Below are 15,093 nucleotides of genomic sequence, written 5' to 3'. Positions count from 1 at the left end.
CCCATTGCCGAAGCAGTTCCAAGCCTGTCCTCCAGGGGTCCTCTAGCCCGGCCAGGCATCAGGAGACTTACTTAAAAATCAAATGCAGTGGGTTTGGGGTGGGACTCAGATATCTGAATTTCTTAAAGGTCCAAAAGGTGATTCTGTTCATCGTTAGGGGTTGGAAACCACTGTTGTAGTAAATGAATTTGCTAATTAAGTTCTGTCCTGCTAAAGAGATAAGCCCGTGTGTAGTTTCCAGTATCTGTCAGAGAGAACACATGACATTTATCACAAACCCTACATGATTTGACAAGTGTGTCATGGACCAGAGAAAAAGCTTAAATAATTTCCCTGGGGTTATAAGTATGCAGACAGCAAAGCTATAGCCAGAGTTCACAGTCTCTGAATTTCTAGCCAGTTTTATGAGTTGAGATTGCTGTCATCCTTCATCCCATCTCTGATACAGTCAAGTGAAGTTAGGGTGAAGAAAAACAAAGAACCTCTTGGATGTGCGTGTTTTAAGACTTTAAGACTTCCTTGTTCAGTTTCAGGGTGCAAGTTCAGAATCCTGAGCATGATGGCGCTTTTTAAATTTTGAGTTATATTGCAAATAATGGAACTGTGAATTAAAAATAATTACAAAACACAGAGGTCTAAAATCTGAAGACACCCAAGTTTAATGATAAAGCAGGAAAGACAATAGAGAAGTACACAACTTAAGTCTCATAACTGGATACAATTACTAGCCCTCAAAGCAAATAGTTATGTCCAGAAGGATGAAGTAAAGGAAAGAAGTTTACAAGTTAAGTGAAACAAATCCAATTCAATGAAAAAATATATGACCATATTCTATCTACTGCTAATATGACTAGCCAATGCACTGAACTCTTGGCTGTTGGCTATACATATACATTGATATCTCTTCATATGTTGTATGTATACAAACACAGACTCTGCATTGAACTGTGTTGGTAAGATCAGAGCAAAACAATGTTAAATGTAAATATATATATAAAAGCCTAAGCAACCGGCCGGTAGCTATGATGTGCACTGACCACCAAGGGGCAGACACTCAACGCAGGAGCAGAAACCACTGGTGCAGAAACCACAGGCATGGAAACATAGAACAGACGATGAATCACTGAGGGAAGAGGGGAGGGGAGGAGGGCGTGAAGAGATTAACCAAAGATCTATATGCATACTAGAAGCCCGGTGCACGGATTTGTGCACCGGTGGAGTCCCTCTGTCTGGCCTGCGGGATCAGGCCAAAACCGGCTCTCTGACATCCCCTGAGGGGTCCCAGATTGGACATCCCCTGAGGGGTCCTGGATTGGGGTACCAGATTGGAGAGGGCGCAGGTCAGGCCAAAGGACCCCGCCAGTGCACAAATCCATAAACCAGGCTTCTAGTTGAAGTTATAAAAGTCTTTGAACTTGGTGGCAAGGGGCACAAGCTGGCAGAGCTGACCCTTGACTTGGGGATTTGAGGGTTCTGACCCAACTGAAATGAATGCCCCAGTAGTTATGGGACCAAAGAAGGGTCTGAAGGGTGTACGGGTGGCAAAACATCTATCTGGTCCAGAGTGAAGGCTCTGCCTCCAGGGGCTGGCAACTGTCAAGGAGATCCCAAGAGAGTGCCTGAGGTAGTAGTGACGTGAGAGAGGGAGAATCTCCCCAACTTCCTCCAAGTCTCTGTGTTTCAGGCTCAGTCCACAGATACGGGGTACAGGGGTGGGTAGGGAATAAGGCGAGGGGCTGCCCCTAGGCCAGGGTCCAGCCCAGCTTAGCCTCTGTTGGGTAAGTAGAGTGGGGCATAGGAACTGGTCTGGATCAATGGGCTCCCAGCAGGGAGTAGGGTGGGGGTGGGGGAGGAATGGGGTTAGGGTAGGTGAAAACCAGGTGCTAGAAGAGGCCCCTAAATTTCCCTCTGGCAGTTCCTGATGGGAAGAAAGAGAAACTTACAACCAAGGAGCTGAAATCTATTGGGGGTTGGCTGGGGATGGGGGAGACAGGTGCTTAAAGGAGCCAGGTTTGAGCTGGCCTTGGAAGAGGAGGAGTGGAACAGTACAAAGTGTATGGGGGGGGGGGGGGCAGAGGGACCTGGATGGAAGGTATTGGGGGAGGTTGCTGGTGATAAGTTGGGGATGTGTGCTGAGGTCACCACATGTATTTTAACACAGTTCTAGGCATTGTGGGCTAAATGTAAGCAGCGAAAAGTTTATCCTGTAAGGAATAATCCTTGACTTTAAGAAGTTTTCCTTTTACAATACTATTAAGTAGTACATGTGCGGGTTCAGTCCCACTGTGAGCTTAATTAAGCTGCACTCCTCTCAGCTTCAAACACAGCTGGGAATTGTGAGGACGAGGAGGGTGTTCCTGTCAGGGGTTCTGCTGGCAGGAGGACCAAGGAGCCTGCAAGAATGAACTCCTGCTGAATGAAGAAGCAGTCACAGCCTAAAAGCTCGGGGCTGGGGGTCACAACGCACAAGCTCTACCCCCTCAGAGTATGCAGCGTTCACACCTGGGTCCCAGGGGAGAGCCCTGGCTCAGAGTATGGCAATGACAACCAAGGGTTTTTCTTAGGGAAACTGCTGAGAAGCGCTGAGGCCAAGGTGTGGCTAGCCAAGGGCCAGGCCCGCGCCTGCAGCTGTGGGAACTCTGGCAGTCCAGGGGCTGCCGCTGACTTCACACCAGCTTCTCGCACCTTCCCTGGACAGCCTCACAGTAAGCGTCATCAGAGGGAACTGGAGCAGATGGAGGGGGTGCGGGCCAGGAAAGGTGCAGTCAGTGGCAGGTGGACACCCCAGGTGACCCCTACACATATCTACTGGGCATTTCTGAAAGAGGGGTTGGAAGTCCTACAGCTGCAGGAAAGGACAGAAACAGTGCCTTTTTCTTATCCTGGCGTTCACCAGAGCTGCCAGGTCCCGCTAAGCGTGGCTGGCACAGGACCCGGGAGAGGAAGGCGGGTAAGAGCTGAAGCGGACAAGTGTTACGAAGAACAAGCAGAAATTTGGGTTAGATGTTAGGTACAAAGGAGACTATCGAAGCCAGGAGAATTGCAGAACCCAACGGTTCTCAGAGTGGTCCCCGACCAGCAGAAGCCTCACGTGGGAACTTGTTAGCAATGCAGATTATTGGACCCTCCCCCAAATCTACTGAATTAGAAACACTGCAGCGGGGCCAGCAGCCTCCGCGTGCCCTCCAGGTGCTCTGGTGTGCGCTAATGTTTGCGATTCACGGGCACACGGACGGAAGGCCCTTCGTCCCAAATAGCCACCTGTGCTTTGACCCACGAGAATCACCTGGACACTTTCAAAGGCAAATTCCTGAACCACACCACTGCGCACCTATAGCTCAGAAGGTTACGACTGAGCAACTTAGATTTCTTTTCTATTGCTAGGTGATTCTGTTATGCATTAAAGCTTAACAATGATCATCTTTCTCAGACAACAAGGCCAACATGAATGGAAAGAGGTGGCCTCCTTGTGGAAAGGCTCCTTTGACAAGTGGTGGAGATAGCGTGCACCCACCTAAGAATGTGGATTTCGGGGTCAGGCTGACTTGTGCTGAATCCCCAGAATTACTGTGAATCTAAGCGTCCTTATCTGTAAAACGAAAATAAAGAGTCCTACCTTCAGGCATTGTTATAAAGATTGCGGTAACGCATACAAAGCGCTTAGCCCCGTGCTTGGCATGCTGTTATTATAGTAATATAATAGCCTTCTGAAATGAGACTGGATGTTAGGGTGGGGTCAAATTAAGAAAAACATCGAAAGCTAGATCGTTCGGGTTATATGGAGGTTGTATTAGGGTACTCCACAGAAACAGAACCAGTAAGATATATCTTTAAATAAATAAGAAATATATATGTATATATATATAAAATAAGGAATTAGCTCACATGATTATGGAGGCTGAGAAGTCCCAAGATCTGAGGTTGACTAGTTGACTAGCTGGAGACCCAAGAACAGCTCAGCTCACACAGCCAGGCAGGCAGGTTCCTCTTACTCAGCCTTTCTGTTCTACTCACGTCTTCAATTGACCAAATGAGGCCCTCCCACATTGGGGAGGACGCTCTGCTTCCCTCAGCTGACCAACTTAAATGTTAACCTCACACACACCGAGAATAATGTTTGGCCACATACCTGGGCACCCCATGACTCATGAAGTCGACACCTAGAATTAACCCTAACAGAGATCTCTGATCTGAGCCATTGGATATTTTGGGCTGATGAATGATAAATAGAAACCTGTGCCAAGAAAGATGTTGAGTTAGTTAAAAACAAAACAAAAAACTCAAACGTTAGCTAGAATGCAAGTATACTTTACTTATATATTCATTTAAAAACACACTATTAATTATAATTATCATGCATTTCTGTGAGTAGAGGCAGAAATGCAATAGAGTATTTGACAAGAATTCTGTTGGGCCTTAATCATAATAGGGGCAAAGGACGATTCGTGCATTTTGTTCTGTGGGCGGCTCCATTAGAAAGAGGCCCATCCATCAGCAGGAGGAGTGCGGGAAGTCAGCACAAGCGTCTCGGCTGAGAGATTCGACGGCTTGACAGTGTATAATAGATGTAAGAATCGTCAAGAGGCACGGTCAGACACTAAAATGCATCTCATAAAGGAAATATTTTTAAAGGAACAGATGTCACCCCTGAAGATAAATGAAGATTGTGTACTTTTATGGAAAGAGGTTTATAGAAACATTTGTCTTCATTCGTTATCTGGACCTTGTGAAATACATTTCATTATCATTTAGTACTAAAGAAATAGTCTTGGTGCCTTAATGTGCAGGAAATACATTCAGTCAAAATGATACTTAGCTTTGTGGGGATAGCTAGAGAATTTAGGAATTCTTCTCTTCACCCCAAGAAATACAAATATATAAATTTGTATATATAAAAAATTTGTTACAAAAAATCTAAATTTGTAAGTGTGAGAATTGGATTTTTCTATAAATATTAAAAATAAAGCACTAGAAAAGATAACCAGATCTCATCATCAGCTTATTTGATGACTGGGGAAATTCAGTCCCCGGGCAGTGACCTGGAGTGGCCACAGTCGCCCAGCTAGACAGTGACAGAAGAAACCTTTGGTCTCGGATGCTCCTGTCTTTTCTCCTTCCACAGTATCTTCAACAAGACACTTGGAATCTAGCAAGTACACTCACGTGGTGGACATAATCTAGATGTGTTCACACACATTTTATCATTTAGTCATTGAAATAGGTGTGGTTAGAATTTTGGATCCTCTTTTATAAATGAGCAAAACTGAATGATTTGTTCATGGGTACACATAGCTAGAAAGACATTCAAGTCAAATTCAGTCAGTTCTCTTGACTCTAGTTCTAGTCTTTTGGTTACTTCCCAAGAGTGAAGAAAAATATTAAGTTGCACTTGGGGACAGATTTAGTTTTCTTTATCTTTTCTTAATGGTAACATGCATTAAGTTTTTTCAATGTTAAGCTATGAATAAAGCCCTTAATTATTTTGCATAATCAATGGTGGATTTTAAATACTTGAACTAAAAAATTATGGTGACAAGAATATTGACAATTTAGTGGGATACTCAAAACATGTAGACTGCCTGGCTGACCCAGAGATGGGAATGATAGTAATGATGGTTATTAACAAGGATACTTGAAATATAAATGAAAGTACCAAATTTATTTTTAACTACATGGCATAGTTTCCCCCCTCAATTTTGTCCATTTTAATTTTATTGATTTTTAAAGATATCACAATATAACAATTATCTTTATATATAAAAGCCTAATATGCAAATTGTTCCCACAGGAGTTCAACCAGGAGACTGATCGCTTGCTATGACGTGTGCTGACCACCAGGGGCAGCATGGAACAAAGGAAGGCCCCAGCCAGCAGCCAGAAGGCCCCAGTCGGCCCTGATTGCCAGCCAGAGCTATGGACCCTACCCATGAACTAATTTCATGTACTGGGCCTCTAATATAAAGAATAAACACATCCAATCTGGAGTCTCCACAACCTTTTCCAGGCCCATACATGTAGGCATACATGTAGGTGTTTGTTTTTGCTCAGACAGAATCATGCTATGCTGGTTACTCTATAATTTGCTTTTTATATTTGGCAGTTTTCCATGGGCATTTGCACAAGTTAATCTTAGACATAGGTATCTTTTTCAGTCTAGTTGCTTTGTAAACACACATTTTATATAAATGGAATATTACCATGTGTGTGTTTTTAAAGTTGTCTTTTTTTTTGTCTCCCTCCTCCTTTTCTCATCCTTTACTCCAAACACAAGGACTCTAGAGGCTGTGTTACCAAACTAGGGTCTCTTTCTGTTTGTATTCAGTCTATGTACTTCCTACACACACTGTATCACATCTGATTTGAGATACACCCTTTTTTTTCACAATTTAACATCTCTGAAATTGCGACATGTCTTAACGGTCTTATACTTAATAAAATATATATACATGGGGCCTTTTTCCTCATTCTTTACAAAAAAGCAAGATTATCTTTTACATTATCTTTTTTTACATTTTTTTTCCTCTTTTACTTTGTGGAAATCCCTCTAAGAAACTCTAATACTTTTAAAACATGTATTATAATATATTCAGTATCTCTCTACTGATAGTTATCTGTCTTTTTTCTAACATTAAAAAAAAATTTGACAACAAAAATACTGGAATAAGCATTCTTGCTTATATATTCCATGTACCAGTGCTTTTATTTCCCCCAGGACAGGTTCCAAGGAGTGGTATTTCTAGCTTAAAAGGTGTTAGATTTTTCACTTGAGTAGTGTTATCAGATTACTTTACATAATGGTAGTAGCAATTTACTGCTGTTCTGGATCCTCACTCCTGCACAACCACCAGCCCAAATCTTAGTGGCTAAAGACAACACCAATCTATTACTTTACTCATGCATCATCTGCAGTTGGAGTGGAATTCAGTGAGGGGATAATTTGGCTTTTGGATCTACATGTATATGAGACCACAGCTAAGGTCTGGGGGGCTAAACAGCGGAGGGCTAGCCAGACAGCTCTCTCTTTCTCCCTATATCCTCAGGGCCTCTCCATATCATCTCCAAAATGGAGGCCTCTCCCCCAGGGCCGTCTCAGGGCTCAGGCGGGAGCTGCAAGGCTCTTTACAGCCCAGCACATGGAATCCCTTTCAGTCACTCCCTCCGTATTCTATTTGTCAAGCAACTCACTGCGCCCAGTCAAGAGGAGGAGGAGGAAATCACTCATACATCTGGGCAGGGAACAGGTAACTTGTTTCTGAATCTTTCTCAGCTTAGATCTTATCATTCTTTAAAAGTTCTGTCAATTTGACAAGTAAAAACTGGCAAGTCATTGTTACTTTTATATTGCTCTTGAGGATAGGTGAAGACTGAATCTTATGTGGCTGTTGGCCACCTGAGTCACCTCTTCAAGGAAACACCTATTCATAGGTGTGTTTTTTTACCTTCTTAATAACTAGTAGGAATTTATTGTATATTAGAAATGTCACTTCTCATCTTGTCATACATGTTACAAACATATATATATATATATATATATATATATATATATATATATATATATATATATATACTAGAGGCCCAGTGCACAAAAATTTGTGCACTTGCGGGGGGGGGGAGGGTGTTCTATAGCCTGGCCTGTGGCCTCTCACAGTCTGGGACCCCTTGGGGGATGTCCACCTGCCAGTTTAGTGGGCTTAAGCCACAGTCGGACATCCTTAGCACTGCCAAGGAGGTGGGAGTGGCTCACTTAAGCCATCAGCCCAGCTTGTGGCTGAGTGGAGCTCCCCCTGTGCTAGCGCACTAACCACCAGGGGGCAGCTCCTGAGTTGAGTGTCTGCCTCCTGGTGGTCAGTGCGCATCATAGCTACCGGTTATTCCGCCATTAGGGTCATTTTGCATATTGCCCGTTTATTATATAGGATATATATATATATATAATTTTGACTTTGTTTTATGGTGTCTTTGCTGTATAAAAAAATTTTGTGTGTGTAATACAATTTTGTCTGTCTATTATTTCATGGCCTTAATTTTCTTCGTTGATTAGGAAAATATTAATAACCCTGTAACTGTACACATTTTAAATCTTCTGCTAATATATTTATTTATGTTTGTCTGTTTATTATTTTAGATTTAACTCAAATCTACCTGGAAATTAAGTTCTGTGTTAGTCTGAAGTAGGATGTACAGCTTTGTTATCTTATAGTCCCTGCTATTGTGAAAAAGCAAAGCCAGAAAGAACTGTGGACTTTATTCAGTTATTTAACACATTAATTTAGTATCCACTGTGTGTCTGGGAGTTTGTAGTTACTGGAGATGCAGGGTTACGCCTGACCAATAAGTCCTGCTTCCACAGTTTACTGCTATGGTTTGAAGGTTTGTGTTCCCCCCAAAATCCATCTGCTGAAGTTCTAATACCCAATGTAATGGTATTAGGTGGTGGGTCCTTTGGGAGGTGACTAGGTATTGAGGGTGGAGCCACTATGAGTGGGGCTAATCCTATCTAATAAAAGAGTAATATACAAATTAACTGTCTCTCCACAACAAAGATGGCGGCACCCATAACGGCCGGGGCGGATGCTGGCGGTGTTGCCCTGGCAATGCAAGCACAGCGTCTCTCCTCGGCCACAGAGGGAGGGGAGGGGCCTCTGGCCAGAGGCGCTAGGGGCAACGCGAGCCCAGCATCCATGCCCCAGCTGTGTGGAGGGAGGGGAGGATCTTCCCAGTTCCTGATACTGACAGAGCCCTATGAGTGCCAGGGTTCTCCGCCCACAGCCCCCAGTCACAGCCCGGCAGCCCCAGTCGCAGACTGGAAGCCCCCTGCCTGCAGTGCGGACGCAACCAGTGTGGCGTCATGGCAGGGGGTGACCAGCGGGAATGCTACAGACATCAAAGTGCTGCCACCACGGCCGCCCCCACCGCACACGCAAGTAGTAAGGTCTGAGGGGGCGGCTCCTGAGGCACGCTCCAGGGACAGCTGATGCACACCACACCGGCAGGGAAGTGGGACCTGGGAGCCCAAGCCCTTGAGTACCCAAGCTGCCGGGCATCGCAGGCCGGGGCCCTGAGGAGGCCCCAGGACAAACACTTCCTGGAGGCTGCGTGGAGGGAGGGGAGGGGCCTCTGGCCAGAGGCCGGGGAGAGGGACGCTGGTGTCGTTGAAGGCCAGGCTGAGGGACCCCTCCCCACCCCCACCCCCTCTCCATGCACAAATTTCGTGTACCAGGCCTCTAACACTTTTATAAGTGTTCTTATAAAAGAGACTCCACATTGCTCCCTAGCCCCTTCCACCATGTGAAGACTCAGTGAGGAGTAGGCAGTGTACCACCCAGAAGAGAGCCATGCTGGTGTCTTGATGTTGGATTTCCCAGCCTCCAGAAGTGTAAGAAACAAATTTCTGTTGTTTATAAGCCACTTTGTCTGTGATATTTTTATAGCAGCCCAAACAGACTAATACACTCACTTACCTTCTACCAGGAGAAAGACAAACCAGTTAACAATGAAGCAGAATGAACTTGGCATTTTCAAGAAAAAGGAGAGAGAGAATCTGGTACACAAGTGGGAGGGGGCCCAGTGAGAGCCTGCGGCTTCTATTGTGAGTGAGGGGACAACAGGGAACATGAGTGAGATGCAGGGAGGCTGGTCAGTTTGTGGAGGAACAAAGAGGGAGTCCTCATCTACTAGTTACTTATTTTCAAGGAAATAAGGAGAGCAAGCAGGATGCCCACTCCATTTGGAGGCTCTTGGGTACTTGGAACAATGAGGGGAAAAGTAGCTTCTACTTAGAGGGTTGCAGTGAGAAGTGTCATCAGGGCACAGTTAGAGCAACAAAATGGGCTTGAACCCACTGGAGAGCAGTGGCATTTGCTAATAATTGTGAGATTTAGGGACACAGAGGGAGGGGTTGGGAAGGTGTGTGTGTGTGTTGGGTGGGGGGTGTATATGGGAGAAATGGGGGAGGAACTGTGGAAATAGAGTCCTGGTGACATGGTGCTCTGGCTCTGTCATCATGTGGCCACAGAGGGAGGAGAGGAAGGCTGGAGCGATGGATTCACCCCAGAGTCTCAGGAAGACAGGCCACCGGCCCAGCTCCACTCCAGGTATGGGGCCACCGGACCGAGTTCTCCCTCCAGAGCTGCGGCCTGCCTGGTGCTCACAGACCACAGAATCACTCTCCTTCTCAGGATGCCTGGCCGCCATGCAGTCCCCTGGGGGCTCCCAGTGTCTCAAAGACAAAGAGATGGAATGCTCTCTCCATTCCTCCCCACTTCCATACTTTTGGACTCTAAGCAATTGGTTGCTAAGGGGTCACCTGGTTTAGAGGACTAACAATAGCAGTTAAACACAGTCACATCTTGAAATACTTTTACTTAAAATTCAATTTGTTAAAAAAAATAAAAATAAATAAATAAAATTCAATTTGTTAATATAAAAGATGTTATTTATGTGGAGGCAGGGTTGTATGATGGCAAGACCACAGGAGTTGTGGAATCGTATAAATTCTGTGTTTAAATCTAAATTCTGTCCCTTACTAGCTAGGCAACCCTGGACACGTTAATAAATCTCTTTCCTTCAACCTCAAGGCTCCTCATCCATTCAATATTTTCTCTCTTGCAAAAGAGTGCAGAGTATTAGGCGAGGACACTGGAAAGCATCCGGCACATAATAAAGGGGAGCTGGCTTCTCGTCTCTGTTCTGAACATGGAAGTTTCAGGAAACACTTACTGCAAACAGGAAAGAAAGAACGAATGGGTCCCACAGAAGGAATAACGTTAGAAAAAGCCACTGAATGTTCTGAGATGAGTTTGAACGGGGGACAGTGGAGCTCTCGGGGCCGCTGGCAGGACAGGGGTGGGAGGATGAGTGATAGGCCCAGGGAAGCATGAAGGAAGAGGCATCGGAGAGGTAATTGTGCAGAGGAAGCTAAACATACACCTCTATTTCAAACCAGGGCAATTCATTTGGGAAAGTGAAATTGAAGCGGCACCCACACCAGATATTGAGGCTGGAGTGACCCATGCGAGAAAGGGAGGGCTGCTCAGGGCGAAGTCAGAGTGACCGCTGCGAGGGGGAGGGTTAGGAGGGTGGCCGGGCCCAGAGCTCCCAGGTGTGTCCGAAGATACGTGTGGCTCCACAGTCAGAGGACAGAAAGGCCAGGGGGCTCAGGTGGGGTCCAAGGGCACTGCTGCAATGAACAGGATCGATGGTGTTGTCGAAGCCTAATTAAATGTATTGGTAATTGATCTGAATCTTAGGATTGGGGCATGATTTCTACTTTATCTTTTAAAAATGAGAGAGAAACCTCATCACTATTGCTCTTGGATTTCCCCAGTCATAGCTGCATGATGGGCTGCCGGTCAGGGTCTGGGAATTCAAAAGAGGAGCACACACCGAGCAGAGAGTTCCCTCCCATCCGAAGAAGGACCTTCCTCCTGGCCCCGAGGACTGTACCAGAACCTGCCTTCAGGACGGCACAAAGAAGAGAAAGGAGCCATTGCTACCGCAAACTCCGTGTCTTCGGGGCACACGCGCGTGTGGCCCCCTTTCCAGTATTAGTACCAACGGGAGCAGCAAGAGCAGCAGCGCCTCCTCTGCACAGAGCCCGGGAGGCCAGAGATCACTGCACAGCCCCGCGTCAGGAGGCCTGCAGGCAGTTTTGGATGGTTCCCCATGTCCTCAAATTGACCCAAGTTGGAAGGAAAGAAAACAAAAGGGCAGGTGTGTTAAGGAGGCAATATGACCTGCTTTTATTTCCTTCTTGGTAATCTTTCTTTCTTCTTTCTTTCTTTCTTCTTTCTTTCTCTTTCTTTCTTTCTTTCTTTCTTTCTTTCTTTCTTTCTTTCTTTCTTTCTTTCTTTCTTTCTTTTCTTTCTTTCTTTCTTTCTTTTCTTCTTTCTTTCTTTATTTCTTAAATTTAAATTCTTTATTGTTGAAAATATTACATATGTCTCCTGCTTTTGAGATAGCCCTGGTCAGGGTGTGATGTCTTCTTAGAGAATTAACTTCTTGATTATGGAATACCCCTCTTGATCCTTGATTATCTTTGCTCCAGGTCTTTAAACCAGTACACTATACCCATTTCTTATTAGTTTACTCAACTGAGGAATTTCCACCTTTCTCTCGACTAGAGTTTCAAGTACGGATTTCAAGTCTTAATGTGTGAAACTATTTCACGGACTAATGAGGAAATAAGACAAGAGACATAAGACTAAAACGATCACCTGTGGATTATAATACTCCAGTTTTTCATCTAAAAAGCTGAATTTAAATGTTCTCCTCTGAGTAATTAATTGGTGATCATGAACTAGAATGAGAATCTGATGACTTATTTCAAACCATCATTGGACTTGACTTCCTTCCATTGCCCCGATCCCTCCCTCTGACTCACACATATGACTGTGTCTTATTTACCACTCAGGCCATCTTATTTAAATTAAACAGAGTATTAAATGTAGATACACAGTAGAGTATAAAGTCTTACACAGTTAATGATAAGCTTTCAGAAACCAAATTTCCAGAACTGTCAGAAATATAGAAGGACAAATAAAATATTAGTCCCTTAAAAATAAAAAAGGATTTTATTTTTTATATTTATGGAGAAATTTCAAAAGAAATATCAGCAACTACTGAATAGGTATGACAGAAATATAGAGATATTGAAATTTAGACAAAATATGAAATGTATAAAAAGTAAATGTGCATGTGGTTATATATGAAAGCCTATGCACATGTATAAATACGTAATATATGTTTCATATACATATTATACTCCTAACTGGTCTCACAAATATTAATTAGCATTGCCTACTTGACAGGTATTATGCCAGACACTGGAATTACAAAGATGGATAAGACATTCTCTTTTCTCAAGGAGCTAGCTCTTCGTCTGGAGAGGAAATGGATGCTAGACGACATTGTGCTGAAATGCAGCTAGGGGCATGAGGAAATGATTGTTGTAGCAGAGAGGAGGGAGCAATGAATTATTCCTGTGGGCAAGGAAGGCCTCCAAGAGAAAAATAGCATTTCAACTTGGCCATAAAGCACCAGTGGGATTTTTCTCTGCTAAGAGTGCAATGAAGGGTACTCCAAACAGGAACAAGAGCATGAGAATCAATAGCACGTGTTATTAGGGCAAGGAGGGACGTGAGGGGGGTGAGTTTGGAATGGTTCAAGGTGCCAGAATAAAGGAATGTGGAAGGTGGATGGTTAAGGAGCCATATTCAAGTTAACACGTTGAACTTTAGTATAGGTTATTGGGGGAGCCTTTGAAAAGTTTAAAGAAAAGAACAGCTTATTTGGAGCTGGAATAAAATATACTGGGGAGGGAGGCGACTGACAGTGGGAGGCAATTAGGAGTGTTATCAGTAATAAGGCGCCAAAGCAGAGGCAGTCTCTGAGCAGGAAGAAGGAAAGGATTCATTTGAGAATAAGCCCTGGCCGGGTGGCTCAGTGGGTGGGAGCATTGTCCTGTACACCAAATAGTTGTGGGTTCGATCCCAGTCAGGGGGCTACCATTAGATGTTTCTCTCTCACATTGATGTTTCTCTCCCTTTCTCTCTCTAAAATCAATACACATATTCTCAGGTGAGGATTAAAACACACTTGAGTATCATTTGTGAGGTAAAAAGGATGCATTGATGATGGAGTAGATGTGGGCATTGAGGCAGAAGGCACTTCATAAATATCTAAGGTGGGGAAATGGTTTGATGTGTGCAATGACATATTTCCTCTCCCCACACGCATAATGTTTCCTGCTCAGGTAGCAAAGGCGCATCACTGACCCTCCTTGTCCTTACATTAGTGTTGTTACTGAAGAAACAAAGAAAATGTCATTGCCTGCCGCTGGGTGTGACTCCAGGGCAGGGTCTTGGCCGTGCTCACTGTTCTATCCCCAGTATTCAGAATACAATCAGACACATCCTGGTGTCCCATAAAGACCTGCTGAATAAAAAACAAGCTGACATTGAATTTCAAAGCAGAATTCTGGAGCTGATGGCATAGATGATAGCTTTGAGGCCAAAAAGGGTTTCTGATTAAATGGCAGCTTAGGTTGCAACATCAAGAGCTGAGGTTCAGGCCTAAACAGAAAGCATATAGAATGATCTCCTCTCTGCACACACGGGATGAAACTCTTACAGGCTGGGGTGGAGACAGATGACCAGCTCTGAGCCCGGCACCTGCAGGGATCAGCTCCAAGGAGGGTGGAGGACTGATGGAGCTCACTGAAGTGTGGGGGCCGAGAGGAGGGAGAAGTGAGGCTCCCCTTTCCTTTGGCGTTCAGAGGAGTTTCCCACACCATGATGGCGTGACAGCAGAGATGCCTGGATGGCCTGGCCTGGCAGGGGCCTGAGAGAGCTCCCCAAGTGTCCAGCAACCCAGTGACACAGGACAGCATCTTACCTGAGACTCAGGAAGGAGAGAGCTGAGGTCATTCCTTCTTAATGGCTCTCTGGGAACCAGAGTCTAAGGGAAGAGAGGGGAGAGAGCATACTGAAGGTTTGGGCATCTTCAAGTCTTCAGAGACTATGCAGTGATTAAAAATTCAAAAGCAAAAGAGCTATGAGAAGTGTTTGGGGTTATGAGTTTGATTTCTAAGTTCAGACAATTTTTATATTTATTTATACAGACATTTTATAAATGATTTGTGAAAAATATGTTAACTACACTGTGACCAAACAGCAAAAAGTATTTACTCTATTCACCAGAGAGAAAACATTAACATTTATAAATCTGAATGTATTTACTTAAAAATAATTGGCAGGCACTGGGATTCTGATTGTTCTATTTTGAAAGGCAACTACATATTAATTTTAATAAGATCTTATATCTTGATGATAGTTGGCAATAAATGCATCCTGAGTTGGCTCCCGAAGTAACACATCAGAGATAAAATTCACTTGAAACCAAAGATGCTTGTTAAATTCAAACACATTTAAGTTCATTGATCTCCATTAATTACTTTACTAAAGACAATATAACAATTTTTTTAATCCTGATTACAGTTTTAAAACTCCCTGATTTGCTGATCCTGATACAAGACCTGTTACTTGTTCTTCCCTATTCTATTTCTGACCCAGTCTCTAAGGAACCAGCATTTTT

Source organism: Cnephaeus nilssonii (genome assembly GCF_951640355.1).
Source record: "Cnephaeus nilssonii genome assembly, chromosome: 9".
In the NCBI taxonomy this organism is placed as follows: Eukaryota; Metazoa; Chordata; class Mammalia; order Chiroptera; family Vespertilionidae; genus Cnephaeus; species Cnephaeus nilssonii.
Note: the sequence above shows the minus strand (reverse complement) of the source record.